This window comes from Rattus norvegicus, chromosome 13 (assembly GCF_036323735.1).
Source record: "Rattus norvegicus strain BN/NHsdMcwi chromosome 13, GRCr8, whole genome shotgun sequence".
Taxonomy (NCBI): domain Eukaryota; kingdom Metazoa; phylum Chordata; class Mammalia; order Rodentia; family Muridae; genus Rattus; species Rattus norvegicus.
This window is the reverse complement of record NC_086031.1, coordinates 3412239-3436181: the sequence shown is the minus strand read 5'-3', so window position 1 is coordinate 3436181 and position 23943 is coordinate 3412239.

Here is a 23943-nt window from a genome sequence, read left to right as displayed (position 1 = left end):
CCCAATAACAACACTGTCCAAACTATTCCACAAAACAGAAACAGAAGGAGCACTACCCAATTCCTTCTGGGAAGCCACAATTATACTTATACCTAAACCACACAAAGACTCAAAATAGAAAAAGAAATTCAGAACAATTTCCCTTGCAAACATTGACACAAAATTACACAATAAAATTCTCCTAAACCGAGTCCAAGAACATATCAAAACAATCATCCGTCATGATAAAGTAAGCTTCAGCCCAGGTATGCAGGGATGATACAGTATAAGTATATGGAAACCCATCAATGTCAGCCACCATGTAAACAAATTTAAAAAAATCATGTGACCATCTCATTTGGTACTGTGAAAGCATCTGACATAGTTTAGCACCACTTCATGTTAAAAGTCTTGGAAATATCAGGAATTTAAGGCTTCTACCTAAAAACAGTAAAAGAAATGGACAGCAAATCAGTAGCCAACATTGACTTAAATGGAAAGTATCTTGAAGCAACCCGACTAAAATCAGGGAATAGACAAGGTTGCCCACTTAAGGGAGCTACTTGTTCAATATAGTACTCAATATCCTAGGCAGAGAAATCAGACAACAAAAGGAGGTTAAAGAGATACAAATTGGAAAGCATGAAGTCAAAATATCACTATTTGGAGATGATATGATATTATACTTAAGTGACTGAAAAAGATCCACCAGAGAACTACCAAACCTGACAACTTCAGCAAAGTGGCTGGGTATAAAATTATCTCAAACAAACCAGTAGCCTTCCTCTACTCAAAGTATAAACAGGCTGCAAAAAATTATGGAAATGACACCTTCACAATTGTCACAAATAACATAAATATCCTTGTTGTGATTCTAAAGAAGCAAGTGAAATTTCTTTATGACAAGAACTTCAAATCTCTTAAAAATAAATTGAAGAAGGTATCAGAAGAGAGAAAGACCTCCTGTGCTCATGAATTGGCAGGATAAATACAGTAAAAATGACCATGTTGCCAAAAGCAATCTACAGATTCATGCAATCCCCATCAAAATTCCAACTCAATTCTTCACAAAGTTAGAAAAACCAATTTGCAAATTCATTTGGAATAAAAAAAAAACAGGATAGCAAAAACTGTCCTTAACAACAAAAGAACTTCTAGGAGAATCATAATCCTTAACCTCAGGTATCAAAAACATTGACTTCATGAAATTCATAGGCAAATGGATGGAATTAGAAAATATCATCCTCACAACCCAGTCACAAAATATCCCCAAACAAACAAACAAACAAATAAAAAGCATGGTATCCACTCACTGATAAGTGAATATTCGCTCAAAAGCTCAAATTAACCAACATATAATCTACAGACCACATGAAGCTCAAGATGGAGGACAACCAAGTGGTGATACTTCATTCCTTCAAAGGAGGAACAAAGAAAGTCCTAGGAGGGCATATGGACACAAAGTTTGTAGCTGAGACTGAAGGAGTGGGCATTCAGAGCCTGCCCTACCTGGGAATCCAACCCATATATATATACAGTCACCAAAGTTAGCCAATACTGACGAAGCCAAAAAGTGCATGCTGACACAAGCTTGATATAGCTGTCTCCTGAGAGGCTCAGCCAGACCATGACCAATACAGAGGTAAAAGCTAACAGAACTAATAGAGAACAAGTTCCCCATTGGAGGAGTTAGAGACAGGATTGAAAGATCTGAAGGGTCTTGCAACCACATAACAACAACAATACCAACAACTGCAATTCCCAAGTACTAAACCACTACCCAAAGCATACATATGGACAGACCCACGGTTCCAGCTGCATATGTACCAGCCCATAGCCTTGCTGGGCACCAATGGTGGGAGAATCCCTTTGTCCTGCCAAGGCTGGACACCCCCCTTTCCAGTGTAGAAGAATGCAAAAGTTGGGAGGCAAGAAGAGTGAGTGGTTGGGGAGGGAGAACATCCTGATAAAAGAAGGGGGAGGGTATGGGATAGAGGACTTATAGACAGGAAACCAGGAAAGGAAATAACACTGGAATTGTAAATCAAAAATATCCAATTAAAAATCGAAAGAACAATTTTCAAATTCATTTGGAATAACAAAAAATCTCAGGATAGCAAAATCTATGCTCAACAATAAAAGAACATCTGGGGGACTCACCCTCCTGACCTCAAGTTATATTACAGAGAAATAGTGATAAAATATGTATTTTATTGGTAAATAGATAGGCAAGTAGATCAATGGAATAGAATTAAAGACCCAGAAATAATCCCATGAAACTTTGGTCAATTGATCTTTAATAAGGAGCTAAAACCTTCCAGTGGAAAAAAAGATAGCATTTTTCAACATATGGTGCTAGTTCAACTGGAGTCAGCATGCAAAAGAATGTAAATCAGTCCATTCTTATTGCCCTGTACAAAGCTCAATTCCAAGTGGATCAAGAACCTCCATATAAAACAAGACTAATAGAAGAACTAATAGAAGAAAAAATGGGGAAAGGCTTGAACATATGGGCACTGAGAAACACATTGATGAAAAGAATACCAATGGCTTATGCTCTAAGATCAAGAATCAACAAATGGAACCTCGTAAAATTGCAAAGCTTTTGTAAGGCAAAGGACACTGTCATTAGGACAAAAGGCAACCAACAGATTGGGAAAAGTTCTTTACCAATCCTGTATCCAATAGAGGGCTACTATCCTATATATAAAAAGAACTGAAATAGTTAGACTCCAGAGAATCAAATGGTTAACTTGAAAATGAGAGAAAATGAATTAATCAGTTACAGGCACCAGAGGGACCTTGTCTCAGAAATACAAGAGAGATAACTCCTGAGGAATAGGACTTGAGTTTGTGTATGTCCTTCACACATATTCCCACACATGTGTGCATATACATTCTATGCATCTGAAGCCACACACACTAAATCCATTCCCAGACATTCATTCACAAAGAGATTCCTGTCCCTTATACAACACTCATGTCAATTTTGTAAGCTCTTATTAAGGCAGAGCTAGCAAAACTAATACTGCATTTTCAGTTTCATTGTAAGTGGAGGAAGAAAATTCAAAAATGACATTCTATGGCCCAGTATTAATCTGTTCTGCTCATGTGTGTTAAGGAAAGAATGGCAGTAGACTCTAACAAGGCATGACACTACATATTGTATAAGTGTCGGGCCTTTAATAAATTCTTTCATGTTTGATTTTAGTTTCTGAGTTCTCTAGTGAATTGTCCCACAGTTGAACTGGTTACTTGGCATCAATACCCTCCTGTCCACTGTGAGTTACCCTTGAGGGTTCAATTGCAGTCTAATCTGAGAAAGCATGGAGACACAGAAGAGAACCTATTCCCTATCACATTTGGCACCACAAAGACTTGGCAAAGATTCTAAGATGAGAGTTTGTCAATAAATTATATGTTTTTATGTGACTGCCCTATCACATTTCCTGCATATTTTGGCTGCTTCTCCATATTGTGATATTAGAAAACAAGATCCTGTCTCTAGGAAGCAGGTAATTATCTCTGTGGCCTGTAGCAAATCTCTTGAGCTCTCTTGCTCTCAGCAATGATTCTTAAAAGACCAATACTCATCCAGCTCTGAGAACCTGACTATGAAATTATATTAAAGTTTAAAAGAGACTTCCGATGACTTCATATCCTACTTTTGCGCATATCCCAGCTTAGGTGAGAGGTGTGTCAGAAATTACAAGGTGAACAATGTCAGTTTATTCTCTAAGGCTCATTCAAGTCTCATTTTCTATAGAACCCCGAGGGGATTTTCCATATCTGATATAAATATCTTCTTGGTATAAATGTCTCTGTACAACTGACCTTGTCTTGAGAACCTTCATCTTTACTTCTGGACTCCAATTTACAATAACTGTGTTAATATAGTAAATTTGGCATTTTCTTAGTCTTGCAGAGAAACACAGTAGCTGCTAATAGATAGACAAATGGATTTACTGCCCTGGTTGCACTCTGAATATCTGCTATATTCATAACTTTCCTAATACAAGAGTAAACATTTGTGTCAGTTCTGTTTTCAAAATTTTTGCTGAATTTTAACACTTCATTTAAATCTATTTATTACTATTTTAACTTTTGTGTTAATTTTTGAAAGATATGTGTGTGCACTTGTGTGTGTGTGTGTGTGTGTGTGTGTGTGTGTGTGTGTATGTGTGCATCCACAGGCACCAGAATTGAGTTCTGAATCCTCTGGATCTGGATTTCTAGTCTTTTAATTAGCTACACAACATGAGCGCTATGAATAAAATTCACAACAGCAGCATGTGCTCTTATCCACTAACTTATCTCTGCTTTTATTTCTTCTATTTCCTACCCTTTAACTTTTCCTTATCAATGCAACTGTACCTTCATCTTTAAGTTATTAGGACATTGTCAACATCTTGTGCTGCCAATAAACTCTTTTATGTGTGGAATTCATCATGGAGGGTTAAACCACAAGTGGTCACACCGTTAAAGAAAACTGATAGTCCCTTTCCCAGCAGCTATTAATTGCTATTAACTTTTCAACTGGATGTGAGACAATGTGTCTCTCTCCCTGCTGCATACTAGGATTTTGTTCAGCTTAAGCTTTCACAGGTCATGTGAAACTGTCTCAACTGATGTGAACATACATGTGCAGCTTTCCTGCTGTTTGTACAGCTAACATCTGGCTCCTCAAATCTTTTACCTACCCTCATCTATAAATGACACAGAGCTTTGGGAGGAATTGTTGTGAAGTAGTTATCTCATTTAGAGATGTGCACTTTCTTTTCTATGTTGAAACATATGCAATAATAATGACTTCTGTGTTAGAACATTGTATGCAGATGACTGGATATGCCAAGTCTTTCCTGTACTGCAGTCTTCCATGTTTCCAGTAAAGTGGGCCATTCCTCTTCATGTTATTGGACAATTATCTACTTATGATTAAGTAGTCTGGTGTCAATGCTTTGTGAAGATTCTCTCACCTGGCATACTATGTCACAAACTTTCAGGTTGCTTGTAAAAATGTAATAGCCCACATCTGAAATCTTAGCACTCAAGAGGCTAAAACAAAAGATACTACATTCAAAAGTAGCTGGTTGCATATTGCAAGAGCACACACAACAGGAATTTGGAAGAAATAAGTTCAAAACACTTTCCCAAAAGCAACAACAGATATTTGGGAGAAATAAGTTCAAAACAAAGTATAAATGTTAAGTATTTATATAATGAACATAGAGACATGAACATGTTTACCTATTTCTTTTATAAGCAAGCAGAGTAGTTCATGAACTCGTATAAAGGCTAGTGAATATATTTCTATAATTTTGTTTTTGTCTCTGATTTCTGAGTCTATTTTTATTTTTATTGTATTTTTATTGGATCTTTTATGTACTTACATTTCAAATGTTATCACCATTCCCCTCTCCCTTCCAACCTCCCCCTGCTTCTATGAAGATGTTCTCACTCCCACCTACTCACAGTCACCTCAACGCACAGGCATTCCTCTACACTGGGGAGACTAGCCTTCACAGGACCAAGGGCTTCTCCTCCTATTGATACCAGATAATGCCATCCTCTGCTACATATGAGGCTGAAGCCATGGGTCCCTCCATGTTTACTCATTGGTTGGTGGTTTAGTCCCCAGGAGCTCTGGAGGCGAGGGTCTGGTTGGTTGATATTGTGCTTTTCATGGGGTAGCAAAACCCTTCAACACCTTCAGTCCTTTAACTCTTCCATTGGAGTCCTTGTGCTCATTCTGATGGTTAGCTGTAAGTAACCTCATCTGGATCAATAAGTCTCTGGAAGAGTTGCACAGGAAATATCCATATCAGTCTCCAGTCAGTAAGCAATTCTTGGCATCAGCAACAGTGATTGGATTTGGTGGCTGCATATGTGATGGATCCACAGGTGGGTCAGTGTCTGGATGACCTTTTTCTTCAGCCTTGATCCACTTTTTCCCCTTGTGTTACATTTTCTGTTGTATGTTGTTCTCCCTTATAAGAAGGACTGAGCACCATATTTTGATCTTCCTTCATTTTCAACTTCATATGGTCTGTGAATTGTATCTTGGTTATTCTGAGCTTTTGGGAAGATAACCACTTATAAGTGAGCATACCATGGGTGTTCTTTTGTGACTGGGATACCTCACTCATGATGTTATAGTCCAGTTCCAGCTACTTACCTAAGAATTTAATTTGTCATTATTTTAACAGTTAAGGAGTACTGCATTGGGCAAATCCATTTTTTGTATCCATTCTTCTGTTGAAGTATATCTGGATTCTTTCCAGCTTCTGGCTATTATAAATAAGGCTGCTATTAACATAGTTGGAGCATCTTTTGGGTATATACTCAGGAGTGGTATTCCTTCTGTAGTACTATGTCCAATTATTGAGGAACTACAGACTGATTTCTAGAGTGGTAGTACCAACTTGCAATCCCACCAAAAATGGAGGAGTATTCCTAGTTCTTCACATCCTCACCAGAATCTGTTGTCATCTGAGATTTTTATCTTAGTCACTCTGACTGGTTTGAGGTGGAATCTCAGGGTTATTTTGATTTCTCTGATGACAAAGATGTTAAACATTTCTTTAGGTACTACTCATCCATGCGATATTCCTCAGCTGTGAATTCTTTGTTTAGCTCTGTATCCCATTTTTAATAGGGTTATTTGATTCTTTGGAGTTGAACATTATATATATATGAGATATATATATATATAATATATATAATATATAATATAATATATATTATAATATATAATATAAGATTATATAATATATATGGATATTGATATATCTAATACATATATTAGATATTATCCCTCTATCAGGTGTAGGATTGGTAAAGATCTTTTCCCAATCTGTTGGGTGTCATTTTGTCCTATTGACAGTGTCCTTTGCCTTTCAGAAGCATTGCAATTTTATGAGGTCCCATTTGTCAATTATTGATCTTAGAGCATAGGTCATTGGTATTTTGTTCAGAACATTTTCCCCTCTGCCTATGTGTTTTAGACTCTTCCCTACTTTCTCTTTTAACAGTTTCAGTGCATCTGGTTTTATTTGGAGGTCTTTGATCCACTTGGACTTGAACTTTGTACAAGAAGATAGGAATGTGTCAATTTTCATTCTTCTACATGTTGAAACAGCACCAGTTGTTGAAAATGCTGTCCTTTTTCCACTGGATGGTTTTAGTGACTTTGTGAAACATCAAATGACCATAAGCATGTGTGTTCATTTTTGGGGATTCAATTCTATTCCATTGATCTACCTGACTGTCTCTGTACAAATACCACAGTTTTTATCACTACTGCTCTGTAATACAGCTTGAGGTCAGGGATGGTGGTCCCACAGAAATTCTTTTATTGAGAATAGTTTTTGCTATCCTCAGTTTTTTGTTATTTCAAATGAATTTGCAAATTGTTCTAACTTTATGAAGAATTGAGTTGGAATTTTGATGGGGATTGTATTGAATCTGTAGATTGCTTTCAGGAAGATGGCCATTTTTGCTATATTAATCTTGCCAATGCATGAGCATGAAAAGTCTTTCCATCTTCTGAGATCTTTGATTTCTTTCTTCAGAGACTTGAAGTTCTTGTTATACAGATCTTTCACTCACTTCATTAGTGTCACAACAAGGTATATTATATTATTTGTGACTACTTGGAATGATGATAACAGATAATGAGTAGAATACATTTTAGCAGAATTATTGTGGAGGATTACTTACTTAAAATCAAAATGAATGAAACCCTCAAACTACAAAAAACATCTTTAATTTCTCCTAAAAAATATTAGCAGACATTTGTGAATATATAAGATTGCTTGTTTTTGTCTGATTATTAAATATTTTTCTTGTTTTTGAACTGATTTTCATATTCATGAGCATTCATGTTTATTTTTTTTCTTCTTTTTTCTCTTTTTTCTTTTTTTCAGAGCTGGAGACCGAACCCAGGGCCTTCCGCTTGCTAGGCAAGCGCTCTACCACTGAGCTAAATCCCCAACCCTGAGCATTCATGTTTATTACATTTTATTTTTAATTGGATATTTATTTAGTTATATTTCAAATCCCATACCCTTTTCTAGTTTCCCATGTGCAAACCCCCTATCCCATGCTCTGTTTACCTAGTTTCTATAAGGGTGCTCCCCCACGCACACTCCCACTCATTCTTGACTCATTGCATTAGCATTCCTCTATACTGGGACAGTATGCCTTCGTAGGCCCAAGGGCCTCCCATCTCATTGATGTCAGATAAGTCCCATTCAGCTCCATCAGTCCTTCCTCTACCTCCTCCATTGGGTTCCCTCTGATCAGTCCTATGGTGACCTTCAAGGATTTGCATCTGTATTGGTCAGGATCTGGCAGAGGCTCTCAGGAGACAGCTGTAAAACCAAACACTTCTTGGCAACAGCAATACTCTCTGGTGTTAGTGTCTCCATGTAGGGTGGATCCCCATGTGGGACAGTCTTTCCTTTCCTTGAGTCTCTGTTCCGCTCTTTATCCCTGTAATATTTTTTGACAGGAGCAATTCTGTGTTAAAGTTTTGGACTTTTGTGGGTGGCTCCATCCATCAACCAAGGGGCCATGCCTAACCTCTGGATATGGTCCTGACAGGTTTCCCCTTTCCTTTGTGGGATATTTCAGCTAATGTTAGCCCTGTTGTATCCAGGGAGGCTCTTGCTTTCCTGACATCTGTGATTTCTTGGTGCTATCCCCAGTTCTCCATCTGTCATTGCTATATACCTCTGTTCAGTTTCCTGTCCCATCTAACATAACCTTTGTTTCCTCCCATATCTGATTCTGCCCCTCTTTTCCCCTCTCCCTCCCCTCTTTTCTCCCATGTCCCTCTCATTCTCTACTTCCATTGAAGTATTTTGGTCCCCCTTGTGGGTTGATGTCATTATGCAGGAGAAGGCAGAAAAGATAAAATTAGGCTTGTCATTGGACAAAAAGGAAGGGCTGTGGGAACAGATGTTTTAGAAAGGATGGAGAAGAGGAAAGAGAGGCCAGACTGAGGAGGAAGGAGGTGAGAGAACATGACAACAGATGTTAAGATTATTTACTTCGATAGATACAGGTTGTTATGATTGTTGTTAAGGGATGGAAGTGTACAAGATTTTGTGTCATCTAGATGGGCAAATTATACCTTATCAATTGGAACAGAGGATATTGTGTGGTGTCTTCTTGCATGTGACAAATTGAGTTCAAGGGAGTGCCTGGTGGCAGGACACACCAGGTGCACAACATAATTGGAATGTGTATGCCTGGCATGGTGGGAACCTGCCAAGAAAGGTGTGAATGAGGGTGGGCAGCCTGACAGGGTGTCACTCTGGAATGGCTCATGGACTGCTCAGATCAGAAAGAAGTTGAGGGCAACATGGAACCTGAGGTAAATTAGAGCGCTAGTTCCAATGCCCCACTGGAGCTTGAACTTTCTAGAGAGCGACTGCCAGGGTACTGGAAGGAACTGGTCCTACCATTTTCATTTTACATCAATACCCCCTAGAAAGAAGGACTGAAGCATTCACTCTTTGGTGTTCCTCCCTCTTGATCTTCATGTAATCTTGAGTTGTATTATGGGTGTTCAAAGATCTTTAACTAATATCTAATTATCATTGCTTATATACCATGTGTGTTATTTGTGATTGAGTTACCTCACTCAAAATGGTATTTTCTAGATCTATCCATTTGACTGAGAATTTCAAGAAGACATTGTTTTTAATACCTGAGTAGTATTTCATTGTGTAAATGTACCACCATTTCTGTATCCATTCCTCTGTTGATGGATACCCGGGTGGTTTCTAGTTTCTGGCTATTATAAATATGGCTGCTATGAACATAGTGGAGCATGTGTCCGTATTATATGATGGAGCATCTTTTCGATATATGCCCATACAACTATGTCCTCAGTTTGTAGTACATCCAATTTTCTGAGGAACTTCCAAACTGCTTTCCAGAGTGGTTTTACCCACTCTGCAATAGAGGAGTTTTCACCACTTTCCACATCTGCTCTCACCCAAGTTTATTATCATAGCAAATCTGAGGGGTGGCAGGTGGAATCTCAGGGTTCCTTTATTTGCATTTCGCTGATGACTAAGGATGTTGAACATTTCTTTAGGAGTTTCTCAGGTATATGCATTCCCTCCATAGAGGATTCTCTTTAGTTCTGTTCTCCAGTTTTAAATACAGTTTTTTGGTTCTCTGGAGTCTATCATATTGAGTTCTTTATATATATTGGATATTAGTCCTCCCACCTGTTGATTGTTGATCTTAGAGCATATGCCATTGGTGGTCTGTTTTGGAAATTTTCCCCTGTACCCATGTGTTCAGGTTTTTCCCTACTTTCTCTTCTACTAGACTCAATGTATCTCGTTTTATGTGGATGTCCTTTATCCACTTAGACTTGAGCTTTGTACAAGGAGATAAGATTGGCTCAACTTACATTACTCTACATGCTGATCACCAGTTGAAACAGCACCATTTGTTGAAAACACTGTCTTTGTGCCACTGGATGGTTTCAACTCCTTCATCAAAGATCAATTGACCATAGGTCGATCATCTTCAATATTGTGGCACTGATCTACCTGCTTGTATCTGTACCAATAAAATACCAGGCAGTTTTTATCACTATTGTTCTGTAATACAGCTTGAGGTCAGGGATGGTTTCCCCTGCAGAAGTTCTTTTATTGTTGAGAATCATTTTTCCTATTTGTCTTTCCAAATGAATTTGCAAATTCTTTTTCAAATTCTTTGAAAAATTGAATTGAAATTTTGATGGGGATTGAAATCAATTTGTAGTTTGCTTTTGGCAAGATGTGCATTTTTACCTTATTTTTCCTGACAATCCATGAGCATGGAAGACCTTTTCATTTTCTGAGTTCTTCTTCTATTTCTTGCTTCAGAGACTTGAATTACTTATCATATAGAACTTTGACTTGTTTCATTAGAGTTTTGTGACTATTGTGAGGGGTGTTGTCTTCCTACTTGTTTTCACAGTTCATTTGTCCTTCGTGTAGATGAAGGCTTCTGATTTGTTTCGGTTAATTTAATTCATCCACTTTGCTGAAGTTGTTTATCAGGTTTATGAGTTCTCTGGTGAAATCATTGGGGTCACTTATGTACTATCATATCTGCAAATAGTGATATTTAGACTTCATTTGTTCAATTTTTATCTTTTTGGCCTCATTTTCTTGTCTAATTTCTCTTGGTAAAATTTCAAGTACTAAATTAAATAAATATGGAGAGAGAGTGCAACATTGTCTAGAACCTGGTTTTCATGGGTTTGCTTCAAGTTTCTATCCATTTAGTTTGATGGTGGCTACTGTTTGCTTTATATTGCTTTTACTGTGTTTAGGTTTGTGCCTTGAACTTCTGATCTTTAAAAGACTTTTAACATGAAGAGGTATTGAATTTTGTCAAAAGCATTTTCAGGATCTTATGAAATGATCATGTGTTTTTTTTTTCTTTGAGTTTGTTTATGTGGTTAATTACGTTGATTGATTCCCACATATTGAACCATCCCTGAATCCTGGCATGAATCCTACTTGATCATGATGGATATTACTTTTGATATGTTCTTGGATACAGTTTGTAGGGATTTTATTGAATATTTTTGCATTGATATTCATGTGGAAAATTGGTCTGAAGATGTTTCATTGTTTGGTCTTTGTATGGTTTAGGTTTAAGCATAACTGTGGCTCCATAGAAAAAATTGGGTAGGGGTTCCTTCTGTTTCTATTTTGTGAGATAGCTTGAAGAATATTAGTATTAAGTCTTCTTTGAAGGACTGATAGAATTCTGTAATAAATCCACCTGGTCTTGGTTTGTTTTTTTTTTTTTTTGGTTGGGAGAATTTTGCTGATTGCTTCTAATTATTTAGGAGTTATGGGATTATTTAGAGGGTTTATATAGTCCTGATTTAACATTCAGATCTGGTAACTGTGTAGAAAAATTGTCCATTCCATCCAGATTTCTCAGTTTTGTTTACTATAGGCCTTTTTAATAGGAGCCAAGACATTTATGAATTGCCTTGGCTTTTGTTGTTTTGTCTCCCTTTTAATTTCTGATTTCGTTAATTTGAATACTATGTCTGTACCCTCTGTTTAGTCTGGCTAAGTGTTTATTTATCTTATTGATTTTCTCATAGCACCAGCTCCTGGTTTTTTTATTCTTTGCACTTTTTTCTAATACTAAAAACTCTTAATTTCTGCCTTTTTTTTCCTTCGAAAAAGTTTTCATGGAGTAGAGCATTGTTTATGTTGCACAGGTGTGCAGGTTTCTGCTTTTTTGTTTGTTTGTTTGTTTTTGTGTTGTTGTTGTTGTTGTTGTTGTTGTTCTTGAAGACCAGACTTAGAACTTGGTGATCTAATTGGATATATCAATTACCTCAATCCTCTGGTATCTCTCCAGGCCTGTTTTCTGACTGGACTATGTGGTCAGTTTAGGAGAAGGTACATTAAGGTACTGAGAAGAAAGTATTTTTTTGTATTAGGATGAAATGTTCCACAGATATCTGTTACATATATTTGGTTCATAACTTCTGTTAGTTTTACTGTCTTTTTCTTTAGTTCCTGTTTTCATGATCTGTCCATTGATTAGAGTGGGGTGGTGAAGTTTCCCCCTATAATTGTTTGATGTAGAATGTGTGCTATGTGCTTTAGTAAAATTTTTAATATATGTAAATGTGAGTGCCCTTCTATTTGGAGCATACATGTTCAGAATTGAGAGTTCATCTTGGTAGTTTTTTCCTTGGAAGAGTGTGAAGTGTCCTTCTTATCTTTTTTGATAGCTTTTGGTTGAAAGTCATTTTTCTTTGATACTAGAATGGCTATTACAGTTTGTTCCTTGAGATCCGATTCTTGGAAAAAACTTTTCCAGCCTTTTACTGTGAGGAAGTGTCTGTCTTACTCACTGAGGCACATTTCCTGTATGTAGCAATGTGCTGTGTCCTGTTTATGTAACCAGTCTGTTAGTCTATGTCTTTTTTTTTTTTTTTTTATTAACTTGAGTATTTCTTATATACATTTCGAGTGTTATTCCCTTTCCCGGTTTCCGGGCAAACATCCCCCTCCCCCCTCCCCTTCCTTATGGGTGTTCCCCTCCCAACCCTCCCCCCCTTGCCGCCCTCCCCCCATAGACTAGTTCACTGGGGGTTCAGTCTTAGCAGGACCCAGGGCTTCCCCTTCCACTGGTGCTCTTACTAGGATATTCATTGCTACCTATGGGGTCAGAGTCCAGGGTCAGTCCATGTATAGTCTTTAGGTAGTGGCTTAGTCCCTGGAAGCTCTGGTTGCTTGGCATTGTTGTACTTTTGGGGTCTCGAGCCCCTTCAAGCTCTTCCAGTTCTTTCTCTGATTCCTTCAATAGGGGACCTATTCTCAGTTCAGTGGTTTGCTGCTGGCATTCGCCTCTATATTTGCTGTATTCTGGCTGTGTCTCTCAGGAGCGATCTACATCCGGCTCCTGTCGGTCTGCACTTCTTTGCTTCATCCATCTTGTCTAATTGGGTGGCTGTATATGTATGGGCAACATGTGGGGCAGGCTCTGAATGGGTGTTCCTTCAGTCTCTGTTTTAATCTTTGCCTCTCCCTTCCCTGCCAAGGGTATTCTTTTTCCTCATTTAAAGAAGGAGTGAAGCATTCACATTTTGATCATCCGTCTTGAGTTTCGTTTGTTCTAGGGATCTAGGGTAATTCAAGCATTTGGGCTAATAGCCACTTATCAATGAGTGCATACCATGTATGTCTTTCTGTGATTGGGTTAGCTCACTCAGGATGATATTTTCCAGTTCCAACCATTTGCCTACGAATTTCATAAACTCGTTGTTTTTGATAGCTGAGTAATATTCCATTGTGTAGATGTACCACATTTTCTGTATCCATTCCTCTGTTGAAGGGCATCTGGGTTCTTTCCATTTTCTGGCTATTATAAATAAGCCTGCGATGAACATAGTGGAGCACGTGTCTCTTTTATATGTTGAGGCATCTTTTGGGTATATGCCCAAGAGAGGTATAGCTGGATCCTCAGGCAGTTCAATGTCCAATTTTCTGAGGAACCTCCAGACTGATTTCCAGAATGGTTTTACCAGTCTGCAATCCCACCAACAATGGAGGAGTGTTCCTCTTTCTCCACATCCTCGCCAGCATCTGCTGTCACCTGAGTTTTTGATCTTAGCCAATCGCACTGGTGTGAGGTGAAATCTCAGGGTTGTTTTGATTTGCATTTCCCTTATGACTAAAGATGTTGAACATTTCTTTAGGTGTTTCTCAGCCATTCGGCATTCCTCAGCTGTGAATTCTTTGTTTAGCTCTGAACTCCATTTTTTAATAGGGTTATTTGTTTCCCTGCGGTCTAACTTCTTGAGTTCTTTGTATATTTTGGATATAAGGCCTCTATCTGTTGTAGGATTGGTAAAGATCTTTTCCCAATCTGTTGGTTGCCGTTTTGTCCTAACCACAGTGTCCTTTGCCTTACAGAAGCTTTGCAGTTTTATGAGATCCCATTTGTCGATTCTTGATCTTAGAGCATAAGCCATTGGTGTTTTGTTCAGGAAATTTTTTCCAGTGCCCATGTGTTCCAGATGCTTCCCTAGTTTTTCTTCTATTAGTTTGAGTGTGTCTGGTTTGATGTGGAGGTCCTTGATCCACTTGGACTTAAGCTTTGTACAGGGTGATAAGGATGGATCGATCTGCATTCTTCTACATGTTGCCCTCCAGTTGAACCAGCACCATTTGCTGAAAATGCTATCTTTTTTCCATTGGATGGTTTTGGCTCCTTTGTCAAAAATCAAGTGACCATAGGTGTGTGGGTTCATTTCTGGGTCTTCAATTCTATTCCATTGGTCTATCTGTCTGTCTCTGTACCAATACCATGCAATTTTTATCACTATTGCTCTGTAATACTGCTTGAGTTCAGGGATAGTGATTCCCCCTGAAGTCCTTTTAATGGGGAACTGAGTCTATTGATGTTAAAATATATTAAGGGATAGAGTTTGTTGTTTTCTTTTATTTTTGTTAGAAGTGGTATTATATTTGTGGCTATCTTCTTTTGGTTTAATTTAAAGATTACTTTCTTGCTTTTCTAGTGTGTATCTTCCCTCCTTGTGTTGGACTTTTTTCCATCTATTATTCTTTTAGGGTTGGATTTGTGGAAAGATATTATATAAATTTGAGTTTGTCACAGAATATTTTTGTCCATAGCTATATTAATTGATAGTTTTGCTGATATAGTATCCTGGTCTGACATTTGTATTCTCTTAGGTTCGGTATGACATCTGCCCAGGTTCTTTTAGATCATAGTCTCTGTTGGAAAGTCTAGTGTAATTCTGATAGGTCTGCCTTTATATGTCACTTGACCATTTTCCCATACCACTTTTAATATTCTTTTCTTTTTGTGAATTTGTGTTTTGAGTTGTAAGTAAGGCGAGAAATTTCTTTTTTGGTTCAATCGTTTTGGAGTTCTGCAGGCTTCATATATGTTTATGGGCATATCTTTCAGTTAGGGAAGTTTACTTCTATAATTTTGTTGAAGTTATTTACTGGCCCTTTATATTGAGAGTCTTCACTCTTTTCTATGCCATTTATCCTTAGGTTCGATTTTCTCATTGTTTCCTCTATTTCCAGGATGTTTTAGGTTAGAAACTTTATGAATTTTGCATTTTTTGACTGTTATTTCAATGTTTTCTATAGTATCTTCTTCTCTTGAAATTCTCTCTCCTATCTTTTATATTCTGTTGGTGATGCTTACATATATGTCTCCTGATCTGTTTCCTAGGTTTTCTATCTCCAAGGTTGTCTTTCTTTGTGACTTCTTTTTTGTTTCTATTTATATATTTAGATTCTGGATTGTTTTGTTCAATTCCTTCACTTATTTGCTTGTGTTTTTCTGTAATTTTTTAAGGGATTTTTGTTTTTGCTCTTAAACAGCTTCTACCTGTTTATCTGTGTTCTCCTGTAATTGTTGAAGGAAGTTATTTATGTACTTCTTAATGTCCTCTATCATCATCATGACAAGTTTTTTTTAGTCATAATGCTTTCCTGTTGTTTTCTGGTACCCTGAGCTTGCTGTGCTGGGTTCTGATTATGCCAAGTAACCTTGGATTCTGTTTCCTATGTTCTTGCTCTTGCCTCTCACCACAGTTACTTCTTGTGTTAGTTGTTCTTGCTGTCTCTGATTATAGCTTCTTTCATCTGTAAGCTTGTGTTTCACCACTATTTGTAGATCAGCTCTTCCATGGTAGAACTGAGGTATGGAGACCTGTTGGACAAGGTAAGCTCTTGGGCTCAGACAGGACCTAGAGAGATCCTGTCCCAGGTTGTTCCCCAGTTCCTGTATATAGAGGGTATAAAGAACTCTGGCACAGGGTTAGCTCCAGGTGGAGATAGTAATGGGAAATAATATGTTCAGGTTGTTCCTCGGTTCCTTTTTCCAGAGGGTTCCAGATGTGTGCCTCTTGGGTCAGGTATTTGAGCAGAATAGGTGTTTTACCTGTGCTCTCAGGTTTGACAGCACTCTTTGGAGACCATCTCTCTCACAACAGGATTTGTGTATGGAGAGCTTGTCACAGGGTCAGCTCTTTGGTGCAGATGGAAATCAGAAAGGAGTCTCTCAGAGGTTGCTTTTTGGTTCCTGTGTTCTTGTTTATTATATTTTTAAAAGCAAATTTACTAATATTATACATCAATAAGGAACAATATATTGACCATTTATTTTTTGTTTTCATAACAAAACCCTAGTGCTTAGGCTGATGTGTTGCCTTTTCCTGAATGTACCTAAGAGAAACCACTATAGCATTCCAGTTGGTCTAATGGCACAGTGAGAAACACATGATGTAACTACATTGTACACTTGTTTTAAGATGAATTGTGTTAATAGAAAATGTGGGGAAAAAGGCATGTGGAAATATATAACTAAAGTGAAAGATTCCTGCATGGGCAAGAAGAACAAGTTTATCACATCATGAAGGGCCACTTTCAGGGCTGATCTCATTAGTCAGAGGCAGAGGAAGCAGAGAGAAAGATGCATAGGGATGAGTGTTTGGGAGGGAGTGTGTGTGTGTGTGTGTGTGTGTGTGTGTGTGTGTGTGTGTGTGTGTATTTGATGCTTGTGGCTTAAATAAGAATGAACATAACACCAACGGCTTATGCTCTAAGATCAAGAATCAACAAATGGGATCTCATAAAACTGCAAAGCTTCTGTAAGGCAAAGGACACTGTTGTTAGGACAAAACGGCAACCAACAGATTGGGAAAAGATCTTTACCAATCCTGCAACAGATAGAGGGCTTATATCCAAAATATACAAAGAACTCAAGAAGATAGACCGCAGGGAGACAAATAACCCTATTAAAAAATGGGGTTCAGAGCTAAACAAAGAATTCACAGCTGAGGAATGCCAAATGGCTGAGAAGCACATAAAGAAATGTTCAACATCTTTAGTCATAGGGAAATGCAAATCAAAACAACCCTGAGATTTCACCTCACACCAGTCAGAATGGCTAAGATCAAAAAGTCCGCTGACAGCAGATGCTGGAGAGGATGTGGAGAAAGAGGAACACTCCTCCATTGTTGGTGGGATTGCATACAGGTACAACCATTCTGGAAATCGGTCTGGAAGTTCCTCAGAATATTGGACATTGAACTATCTGAGGACCCAGCTAAACCTCTCTTGGGCATATGCCCAAAAGATGCCCCAACATATAACAAAGACACATGCTCCAGTATGTTTATAGCAGCCTTATTTATAATTGCCAGAAGCTGGAAAGAACCCAGATGCCCTTCAAAAGAGGAATGGATACAGAAAATGTGGTACATCTACACAATGGAATATTGCTCAGCTATCTAAAATAATGACTTTATGAAATTCATAGACAAATGTTTGGAACTGGAAAATATCATCCTGAGTGAGGTAACCCAATCACAGAAAAACACACATGGTATGCAGTCATTGATAAGTGGCTATTAGCCCAAATGCTTGAATTACCCTAGATCCCTAGAACAAACGAAACTAAAGACGGATGATCAAAATGTGAAAGCTTCACTCCTTCTTTAAAAGGGGAACAAGAATACCCTTGGCAGGGAATAGAGAGGCAAAGATTAAAACATAGGCAGAAGGAACACCCATTCAGAGCCTGCCCCACATGTGACTGATACATTTACAGCCATCCAATTATATAAGATGGATGAAGCAAAGAAGTGCAGGCCGACAGGAGCCTGGATGTAGGTCTCTCCTGAGAGACACAGCCTGAATATAGCAAATACAGAGGCAAATGCCAGCATCAAACCACTGAACTGAGAACAGGACCCCCCATTGAAGGAATCAGAGAAAGGACTGGAAGAGATTGAAGGGGCTAGAGACCCCATATGAACAACAATGACAAGCAACCAGAGCTTCCAGGGACTAAGCCACTACCCAAAGCCTATGCATGGACTGACCCTGGACTCTGACCTCATAGGTAGCAATGAATAGCCTAGTAAGAGCACCAGTGGAAGGGAAAACCCTTGGTCCTGATAAGACTGAACCCCCAGTGAATGTGACTGTTGGGGGGAGGGCAGTAATGGGGGGAGGATGGGGAGGGGTACACCCATTAAGAAGGGGAGGGGGAGGGGGAGGTTTAGGGGGATGTTGGTCCGGAAACCGGGAAAGGGAATAACATTCGAAATGTAAATAAGAATTACTCAAGTTAATAAAAAAATAAAATAAAATAAAAAAATAAATACAAAAAAAATAAGAAATATCTCCGATCAGATTATGTATTGGAACTGTGTATTGTTCCCCTGATTGTGGTGTTTTTTGGAGAGGTTAGAAAATGTTGGTGACACAATGTCTTATTGGAATAAGCATATCCCAGGGATATACTTTGAAGTATTTTAGCCATCTGTAATTCCTGCTCTCAAACTTTATTTCTTGTGTATCAATAAAATTGTGGAAGCATATTGCTTCAGCCACATATTGCCATGCCTTCTGTCATTATGAACTCTCCCTTCTGAGTTGTGAGCAAAAACATCATTTTTTGTAAGCTGCTTTTGGTCATAATATTTTATCATAGAAACAGGGGAACAAATACACCATTTTTGAATGTACAGGCCAGAAGTCAACCTTGGCTATTGATCCTTACCTTTTACTTTCTTTGAGAGACAGTGTCTTGTTGTTCACTAATGAATTCCACATGCTAGTCAGACCATGAACTTCCAGGAAATTTCCTACTTTTGTCTCCCATGTTAACACAGGGCTACTTCAGATTGTAGGTACATGCTATTGTATCTTAATTTATGTTTGTTCTAGAATAATAATCAAAAAGCATGTTTATTTTTTAATGTAATATTTTTATAGATTCTTTGGAAAATTGACATCATGCATCACAACCACGCTCATTTCCCAGTCCTTCTATTCCCCCATGCATATCCCAAACTTTATTCTTAATCTATGTCTCCAGGCCATGATTTGTGATGTTTTCTCCTGTGTGCTTTTGCCAGAAAAAATAAGTGAGGCTGTGTTGACAGAAGTAGCATGACTATATTGCAAATTATAATTGCTCTGCAATACAAAAACAGTCCCAAGTTTTCAGGCACATGGCCATGTGGGTGACAAGTTACTGGCTAGAGTATGGGATCATGAGGGGAGAGGTTGGAGAGTAAAGTTTTAAATTAGTGATTTCATGTAGATAAATGGGTCCTTGAAGGCTGCCTTTTTTTGTGGAGAAAACAGGAGTGAAGGAGGGCAGGGGATGAAACCACCATTCCTTCATGCAATTATTGGGTTTTCCTCATCTTATATTCATTAGCAAAATACATATGAGGTCTTTTTTGCTCACAGAAGCAAGAGTCAAGAAAAGTGAATGGGGGGTTGGGGATTTAGCTCAGTGGTAGAGCACTTGTCTAGTAAGTGCAAGGCCCTGGGTTCGGTCCCCAGCCCTGAAAAAAAGAAAAAAAAAGAAAAGAAAAGTGAATGGCTCATTACTGGAAATATTCATTGCAATCAGTAGAGGTAATAACGTGTAGATTTCTGATCAGCTGAAAATTTCCTTACATACATTTGAAAAATAGAAATAAAATCACTCATTTTTTTCCATTGTATACCTTTATCTGCTAAGTTTTATTCAAAAACTGGATACTGTAGAGAAGGGAAGCATGACATTTGTATTTTGATTTTTACTTCTCTAGTGCTCAAAACATTCCTGAGGCACAGAAATTAACATGGAAGATGAAAGAACTGATATTACCTGACTTATTCACACTTTATACATTAAGTCACTTACTTAGAGATTCTCATGGTAAAGCATGATTATTTTTTATTCTTTCCCATGGAATCCCACTTCCTTTATTCTCTTCATTCTACCAAAATATGGCATATGTTCCATATAGTACACATTGCTCTTTCTACTTTCCAAGATCTGCATGTTTAGCATGCAATGTTAAAGAAATCCACACATTCAAAAGTCTAGAAGATGGAGATATCACTCACTTTGGTGTCTACTTTTAAATATTTTATCTCATATTGAAAATATGTAGATAAATTCCTTGAATTTAGGAACTAAAATTTATCTTTCTACAAGAAATAATAAATGTGTTTTGGGCAAAAAGATGCAATTAAATTACCTTCTGCTAATACTGGAAAATAAAAATTAATAAGAAAATAAAAATTATGCCATCAAGATCAACACATACTTAAGAGAATATTGTTAAGTGGGGAAGTTAACCCATGGAAGGAGAAAGGACAATAAAAGAGTCTGAATCTCAAACTGTACTTCATTGAGTCTGTAACCACAAAAATATCTGATATTGAACTGGAAGATTTTTGTGTTACTATAGTTTAATATTCCTACATCTTATAGGTGGAGTTTTGTGTTAGGTAAGAAAAGTGGTAAAGATCCTGGCTTCGTATCTCAGGCCATTGGAATCAAACCTTGAGTTGACATAGAAGTCATAGAATCTAAAGAATCTTAAGTTCTGGGAGCTGGGGAGCTGCGTAGTGGTCAACAGTGCTTGCTAGTCTATGCTTAGTACCAGAGATCAATTCCCAGCACCATTTCAGGTCTCTCTCTCTCTCTCTCTCTCTCTCTCTCTCTCTCTCTCTCTCTCTCTCTCTCGCTTGCATGCACGTGCGCGCACATGCTTACATGGTTAAGAAAAGAAGTAAAAATTAATCCTTTTTAAATGAATTATTGTTAGGGCTTAAGGAGATAGCTTAACCAACTGTAAGCATGTAGACTTTAGTTTCACCACTCATTTGTGTGAAAAATAAAACCTGTGGAAGAACACTCCTGTAGTTTCAGTACTGGAAAGAGAAACAGATACCTTCCTTAGTTTCACTAAATATCAAGGTTAGCTGAATGTCCACTAAAATACTCTGACTCAAAAATCAAAATGGGTGAAATCTGAAAAGAAATGACATTTAATTTTATCCTCTGTCCTTCATATGCACTTGCACACATGTACACAAACACATGAATACACACACATACACACACACATATATACACACACAAAACATATGCATTTACTTACACAATCTCCATTTCTTTAAAAAGAAATTTGATTAAAGGATGACTTGAATATATGATATCAATATGAAAATATACAATTAGAAACAGTATCTGATAATGATCTCTTGACTGCAATGTTTATTATCACAGTTGTCTAACTTGATTTGAGTTTAAAAAAGGCATTTAATATGTCATATGATGGACTTCCAATGTTTATCATATAATTTAAACCTTCCATTTTCTGCCATATCAACTTATTCTGAGACCTAATGTGAGAAGAAAAAGAACTTGTACAGCAAATTACAGAATGTCACAGAATCCTCACAATGAATTTTTACCAAAGAATATCTAATATTTTCTCTAAGTATCATCCAGAAGGTCAATACTCACATTTATTTTTTCTGGTTGAGAGGCCCCCATAGACTTGACTGTATGTATCAGAGGGTCAGAAATAATCTTGCTACTCTTTGGAAATGAAATTTTCCTTCTCCATCCATTCTGTGGGTTTAAAAGTGATTTAGAGAATGGTGTGGTCACATATTAACTGAATACAGAATACATAGGATGCCCATATTCATCACATAAATAGAGCTACTTCCTTCATTTTAGGAGATGCATGTCACAATAAAATATTTCTTCATTTAGGATGTACTGTGACATACAACACTGTTTCAGTCACAGCTTATCAGCAAACAGAATAATGAGTGTTATGGAGTAATGGTCCACTAGGATTCTGTGAAACATCATGATAGAGCCTGATTTAAGAAGACATCCATGATGAATGGCATAATATAGTTGTGATTTTCAATAATGTGCTGATCTTGAAGGTTTTATTATTTATTATAATTTATGTTAATTTTTGTTTCTGTGAGGATATGTGATTGTGCATCATTTCTCATGGTTTCCAGAATAGGAAGGTCCATTACTAGGATTACAGAGAGTTGTGGTTGCTGGGATCTGAACTCTGGTCCTTATGAGAGAGGAGTAAGCACTTTTTAACTCCAAGCAATCTCTGCAGCCGATGGGTTCCTTTGAAGATACAAAGCCTGCGGAATCCCTGTTTTATTTCTAGAGTCACAGCTCATATACATGGAATGTGGTAGGAGAATGGGAAGTCACTAATGGTATAACAAACTATTATTTGCTCATCTCTGACAGTCTTTAAACCATGTTTATCTGAAGTTATCCTTGAGCTGGGGAGATTTCCCAGTGTGCAAAAGTACTTAATAATTAAGGATGAGAATCTGAGCTCCAATTCACAGAACCAGGTGTGTGGTCATGTGCTTATCTTTAACCTTGACACAGTGGGAACCAGATATGAGGTTTTCTTGGCCTTGCTGGGTGAAAAGCTCTAGATAAGTGAGAAATAACATCTTAGGGCACTAAGGTAAGGAATTGAAAAGCAGGATTTTTTCTGGTCTCTATTCTACTTCTGTAAAAGATGATAGGGGGAGAAATGTTTCTCTGTATTGAATGTGAATAGAAGCAAGACTTACAGCTATTCTATGCATCTATTGACAGACAGTTCACAGAGCAAAGGAGCAGCATTGACAGGTATTTGTGAAGCTGACAGGAAGAAGGGTGACAATGAAACTTTCAACACTGGCCCAGGCAGCATATTCTGAGTGGCTTAGTAGTAAAGTGTTAAATATATGTGGACTTCTGTAATTTTCTTTACTAGGAGGCAAAAGAGTAGTCCCTGTAAGCTGAAAATCTCTACATAGAAAGTGAGAGTCTGAATGAGCAATAGACCATTTCTATTCATGGTTGACTTTTGCCCTTGAGATTTTAATTCAACTGCTACAAATTGATCCTTTAAGACTATGAACAGTGGTAAAATCTTCTATGTTACCTGTGATTAACCCCTCAGAGATGCCCTTGTGAACCTGGAATAGAATAGAATTAAACAGGGTTGTGCTGGACCTATCTCATTTTGAAGGATTTCAGAACAATTTTGCAAACATCAATTTGGAGCTTAGGTGTTATTCTCCAAGATCAGAATGAGTCATCTGGGAATGGAGACAGGGGTGGATAATAGCTGGTTTTCAGACAGAGGAATGTGCATAGGCCCTCAGAGTAAAAGACAATTATGTACTATGGCAGATGCAATGAGGTGGCATAGACCTCTGATAGCAGAATTCACTTTGTATATAACCCTGGAGGCATACTCACAGCCATGTATAGAACAGGCATCTTTTCTTTCTTAGAAGTTTGACATCAAAATCATTACCTAGTCTTTCTTCTGTTAATGATGCTTTCTCTCTGTTACCCTTTCTTGCTTTCTCTCTCTATCCATTTCCTAATTAGGTCCCCTTGGTCTAAAACTATATAATTGAATCTACACTGCATACCCCAAATCTAACGGTGGTGATTTGTAAATACACACTCATTTAATTTAAAAATAAACTATTTATTTCATTTTAAGAACTATTGAGTGATATGTGAGCCATTATTTCTAATAAATTTGTTGTCTACAATCTTAGACCATCAATT